The sequence below is a fragment of the Brachionichthys hirsutus genome, chromosome 13 (genome assembly GCF_040956055.1).
Source record: "Brachionichthys hirsutus isolate HB-005 chromosome 13, CSIRO-AGI_Bhir_v1, whole genome shotgun sequence".
Classification (NCBI taxonomy): domain Eukaryota; kingdom Metazoa; phylum Chordata; class Actinopteri; order Lophiiformes; family Brachionichthyidae; genus Brachionichthys; species Brachionichthys hirsutus.
Window position 1 is genome coordinate 12,001,067 of NC_090909.1, and position 6,640 is coordinate 12,007,706.

Consider the following 6,640-nt stretch of genomic DNA (forward strand, 5'->3'; position numbering starts at 1 on the left):
CGTCTGCAGGTCCTGCGGCAGAGCCAGCAGGGAGTCGTGGACTTTGCACTGCATCTGGCCGGTGCTCTGCGCCACGCAGGACATCCACAGACCGTCCAGGGACTGCGCCACCACGAGGTTTCAGTCGATGAGGGCGGTCACCTTCCACATGGGTAGCGAGCACGCAGCGAGCACGGTGCGGGTCCTCTCAGTCGGAGCTCCGGAGCCGTGCGCTCGTCGTTTATATGGGACCTCCAGAATGTCGGCACTTCGGATCAAATCCAAAACTTTGGGCCAATCAGGGCTAAATGCGTCACGGCGTCAGCCAATGAGGGAGTTTCTACAGTATAGCAGCGTTTACGCACGGCAGGAGCGCGCCAGGCCAGATGTGTTGTTGTCTTCCGGTGATTCAGAGGCTCGATGAGGGGAGTCGTTTGGATCCAGGACTGGAGCTAGTAATAATATAAACACATAAATCTTAATGTAGATCACAGATTGGAAGATGAAAGCAACAGCTATTCCATTCTGGCTCCCTCCTGCGTCTCCTGATCATTAGTCCAGCCAACAAAACGCAACAGCAGCAACGCACACAAGATGTGGGGCAGAAAGAAAGATGGACAAAGACGGATGACAAAGTTTCACCTCATAGTAAAACAATTCAACATGAATTAACAAAATAAAACCAAATATAAAAAGAAAAAAACCCTAATTCTGTTTATTTAACATTCTTCAAAAATGTGAGCATATTTTCAGCTAAGCCTCTGAGTGTGGAAACATTTTTTGGTGTGTGTGTGTGTGTGTGTGTGTGTGTGTGTGTGTGTTTACTGCAGACGAAATGAGGCATGTTGATTAAAAACGGGACCACGCCTTCTGTCATGAGTCCCCATCTTTACGTCTGAGTCACGGAGTTGCTCCATCTCCCTTATAGGAACTGGGAGGGCTGGATCAGACTGGTATTTGAGCAGTGGATGGTGGTTTAGGAATGGGGCCGGGGGGGTGCATCAGTAGATGAACACAAACAGGGTGGAGGAAGAGCTTGGCTCCCAAGATAAAGCCTTAAATAACATCAACAGTAAATCTGAGCTCAGCTAGAATCATTCCAGTTTAATGTCTGGAAAGAGCAACTGTGTTTCCTGAGTAGGGATCAATAATAATAAGTAGGAAAGCACGCTAAAAACTCCACCAAGGTACAATAAATAAATAAACCGGTCATGTATTTAAACATTCCTGGATGCTCTGGATCGTCACCAAAAGGTTCTAAATTGTTCTCGGCATCTTTACCACGAAATGTAAAAGTGAATCGGGTGTTGATGTGTATTTCTAACTGATTTCTGAATCAATAAATGGACTTGTTATATTTTTCCTGACCTCATTCCGGATCAGATCCAGAAGACATTTTTCATGATGGCGCATCTCGGACCCCTTTATGACCGGGAGTTTTGCTGAGTGAATTTGAATGCATATCCTCCATTATAAGTAAATGGGAAAATCCAGATTTGAAACATTTAACAAAAAAAAATATTTCAAATGATTTTTAAGAAAAAAATATTTTATTACATAACAATAAAGAATATATACAGGTGGTCAGGCAGATGAATTACATCTGCTTAAAGACTGTGGTCACTCCACTCTCTGCATCTTGCTCTGTGCCACTCCCTGCCTCTCTCTCTTCCTTTTCTTGCCCTGCACACAAACATGAAGTCCAGTGAGATCTCGGCTCAGACGACCCGTGTGTGTGAGCCGATGTTGTCGTCGTGGTGACGCTATATACTCACGTAGTTATTTCTTCCCGTCCATTCTGGGTGCTGCTGCAGGTGCAGTAATCTTTCTCTGTCGGCTTGAGCGTAGAATTGATTTTGCTCCTCCAGTGACAGCGACTTCCACTGTGGACGGATGACAAACACACACAGTGGGTCATAACGCGGAACACACACTAGCACACGCAACGATGATGCAGCGATGATGCAGCGATGACGCAGCGATGACGCAGCGATGACGCAGCGATGATGCAGCGATGACGCAGCGATGACGCAGCGATGACGCAGCGATGACGCAGCGATGACGCAGCGATGACGCAGCGATGACGCAGCGATGACGCAGCGATGACGCAGCGATGACGCAGCGATGATGCAGCGATGACGCAGCGATGATGCAGCGATGACGCAGCGATGACGCAGCGATGACGCAGCGCTGATGCAGCGATGACGCAGCGATGATGCAGCGATGACGCAGCGATGATGCAGCGATGACGCAGCGATGATGCAGCGATGACGCAGCGATGATGCAGCGCTGATGCAGCGATGACGCAGCGATGATGCAGCGATGACGCAGCGATGATGCAGCGATGATGCAGCGATGATGCAGCGATGATGCAGCGCTGATGCAGCGATGATGCAGCGATGTTGCAGCGATGATGCAGCGATGACGCAGCGATGATGCAGCGATGATGCAGCGATGATGCAGCGCTGATGCAGCGATGATGCAGCGATGATGCAGCGATGATGCAGCGATGACGCAGCGATGATGCAGCGATGATGCAGCGATGATGCAGCGATGACGCAGCGATGATGCAGCGATGATGCAGCGATGACGCAGCGATGATGCAGCGATGATGCAGCGATGATGCAGCGAACACAGGAAACGATTCATCTCTGCTCAGCGCTATAAACGCATGGATGCAGACGGAGCCTCTGTCCAAACCGTGGCTTTCATTTCTGCAGCGTATTTCGCTGTTAGACGAAACTGATGAAATGTGAGCGTCCCAAACGTCCTAAACTAAACGTCTTACCTGCCGCCCCAGCGCTGCGTTCACGGCGCCGCTCCCCAGGCGTCTGATGCTGGGGTCCACAAAAGGCCGTTGCTCCCTCAGGAACAGCATGAAGGCGTTTGGAGGCTTCTTCACGTATGAACGGCCGTCCTTCAGATTGCTGGAGGTACGAATCCTGTCACACATTTAGGGCGCCCAAGTCAACAGAGTGATTCACAACGTGTGTTGGTAGAAGAGTCCATTCAGGATGAACGTGCCCAGAGAGAGGGAACTCACCGTTTGGAGGTGTTTGGGGCCGGGCGTTCCGTTTGTGGAGGAGCAGCAGACGGATCCATGCTGGACTGAGTGTTCTTCACGTGTTCGTCACACAACTCTTCCAGCTTTGCAGCAAAGAGAGGGTCCTTCTCCACGTAGTCAATCAGCAGGTCCATTACTTCCTCCAGGGAAGTCCTGTCCTCACTCCGGTTCCGTGGGTCCGGACGGTCCGACTGCTCAGTCTCGTATCTGAGGTTGTTGTTGCAACACACACATTCAACGTTAGCTCATTCTTAATGCCAGGATGAAACGTTCTGGAGGAAACTCACCGTAGCGTCTCGGATTTGGAGGCTCCATCTGGAGGAGGAGCGCCGTACTGGCAGAACACGGGCTGTGGGAGAACGTAGAGCGGTTCTCCGTTCCTTCAGAGACGAGACAAGCGTTAGATCACAGAAGCAGCGTGAGACCGTCAGCGGCTGCTTTCATTCTGTCCGGCACTTACAGCATTCCGACAAACTGCCGGTGCTGGTCCATGCAGGCAGGGATGTTCACTGGGAGGTTCTGAACCTGCATGCATGAGCAGAACATGGTGCTTAGATGAGCTTCCAAGGTGGCACCTGGGTCACCCCCCCTTAAACATTTACATTGAAGTAGAAGGAGAAAATGAATTGGGGCTGGACTTACAGTTTGTAGAGGAGCAAACTGTGGAGCGTTCCAGGACGTCTCCGGTGTCGGGAGGTTCTGTCCACCCCGCTGGTCCGGCATGTGCTGTGGAGCAGCAGGGGGGTAACGGGACCGCGTTTGGGACGTTCCCCGGGGGGCACGCCTCTGGTGGGTCACTGCTGGGTGACGCTGTGCCCGGATCCTCCTCCATGGACTCAATCAGCAGTTTTAGTTGCTCCTCCAGGGAAATCCTGTCCGACTGCTCAGTCTCATATCTGAGGTTGTCTTTGGGCGCGTTGCTGCTGCAACCGGCAACACACATCAACGTTAGCTCATTCATGGGACAGCGTTAATGTTTGGACTGAAACGTTGTCCTGGATAAACTGCTCAGGAGGACAGGAAGTGTTTTTATCTAAATAAACTCTTATTGATCCACAATTAATAACATCCAAAACGAAGTTGTTCAAATATTGACCGTCAAGCCGGTTTAACCTCCTGCAGCCAAACGTTTCACTTTGCACCTCGTTTTTGAACAATATTGCGCGTATGATGTGGTGAAAGTGAATCCGATCACTTCTGATCAGCACCGGGATCCTCCGCCACTTGCACAAGTTTCAACAGACTTTTCCCGCTTCCATCGAGCCGCGCGTACCGACGCACATCCTCGTTCCTGCAGGGATCACTCACCACTCATGTTGTGTGTTTGGCTCCATCTCTCTCTTCTTTCTCTCTCCTGCTGTGCGACTTGACTCTCTGCTTCTCTGGACAACAATGAGAGTCTGCAGGTTCGACAGCTCCATATTCCTCCGCCACCAACTGACGCTTTGAACTTGACCAACTTATACGCTGGTTGTCAACGACAACGCGTAACACTGCTGCACGCCAATGCTCATGATTTCCACAGGTGTTTCAATACCTGCGTTCTGCGTGTTTCTAAATTGAATGTGAGGGGGGGGGGAGACCCCCACGATGGTTCCGGCCACCCCGCAATACCCTTAAATGAACCAGACATTGTACAATAAAAAAACAAAACGAAGAACATGATCTGAATTGATGTAACATTTATTTTGGGGCCTCTTGTGACGTGCGTGTGTTTCCTCCGATCAGCTGATCGACGTGGTGTTTGAGGAGGTTCCGGCTCCAGACGCGCGATCCGCCGGTTCTCGTGGGTTCTGTCATTTTGTACGTGGGCGCAGTTGATGGAGGAACAAATGCTGCTACAAACGAGCGCTAAAAAGCGCAAGGCCGATCTCCCCTTAATAAAACCCACTTGGACCCGATGGATTCCGGTGGACAAATGTCCTCCAGTCTGTTCCTGCATGAGGATCATTCACAGCAGCTCTGGGCTTCACACGTCCATTCCTTCACGTCAACATGACCGGGTCTCCATGTGGAGCGCTCATTAAATCACACACAAAGTCTCATGAAGTCATGCAGCGGGAGAGAGAGTGTGTGCGTGCGTGTGTGTGCGTGCGTGTGCGTGAGACCAGGCGCTTCCTCTTCTGTCTCTGCAGACGCATCTTCACATGGACATAACTAGAAAAGCTCTCAGAGACCGTCCGTAACGCTTCGAGTTATGTTGTTAACAGAGAGATGGACAGATTTATATTATAAATATTATAAAGAGTGTTAAACAAATTGCATCTGGCTTCCTTTAGAGTCCAAAAAAAAGGGACCGGCAGTGATTTCATGGAACCAGTATTAGTTCAAATGGAACCATATTTATTAGTTCCTCCTCCCGGTGCTTAACTCATACGTTACTAACTAGTTAACTAACACTAACTAGCTGAGACGCGGCGGCGTTAGGGATGTCCTGTTCCTCTTCGCTTCCTGTCCGCTCCATTGTTCTCCGAGGCACCGGGGATGAATCTCCTCGTCCTTCTCCGCATCATCTCTTTGTTATGATCCGCACCGAGGTCCACCTGCCGCCGGCAGCAGAGGTGTGAGGCCTTGGTGCTTTGTCGAGTTGTTGCGTTTGGGCCGGCCGGTTCTGAGATGATGGCGGTGAGGATGATGTGTGTGACCTCTATGTGTGACCTCTGTGATCTGTTTTGTTTCTGCGCAATAGAACGGAAAGATTTTACACAACAGCGTCATTAAAACTGCAGGTTAGAGACCGCAGAGAGAAATCTGCACCGATGTGAGCCGCTGTATTTAACCTTTATTCAACCAGGTAAGCCAATCGAGAATTAATTCTCTCTTTCAATAAGGACCTGGACCGAAGTTGCATGTTTTTGGTGGTGGGAGGAAGCCGGAGAACCCGGAGAGAACCCGGAGAGAACCCGGAGAGACACAGGGAGAACATGCAAACTCCTCACAGAAAAGTCCACCCAAGTTGGATTTTAACCTGCGACCTTCTTGCTGTGAGGCAACGGCGCTAACCACTGTGCCACCGTGGCTGCGACGATTCTGATTAATTCAAGGTGGTCTAAAGTACAAATAAACACCCCAAACAAATCCTGCAGGAAGGGACCAGGTCACCCACACACACACACACAGACACACACAGACACACACACACACGCACGGACACGCACACGGACACACACACACGCACACAGACACACACACACACACGCACGGACACGCACACGGACACACACACACGCACACACACACACAGACACACGCGCACACACACACGCACACGGACACGCACACACAGACACGCACACACACGCACGCACACACACGCACACACAGACACGCACGCATCCATCAATCCGTTTCATTTGAATACTTTTTTTCATCCCTCTTTCTTTCAGTGTGATCCGTTTGAGATGATTAATCGTGCATAGATCGATTTGTAGACCTTGAAAAATAAACCACTCCATTACCCACAGTGCATAGCGATCTCGTGCCATCACACCCGGAAGTAACAGGCTGAACAGGGCAGTGAACCTGGAGCCGCCCCCCTGCCCGTGTTTATGGACTGCGCCCTGGAACATCGCCCCACCCGGAGCGCGTCAACCCCCG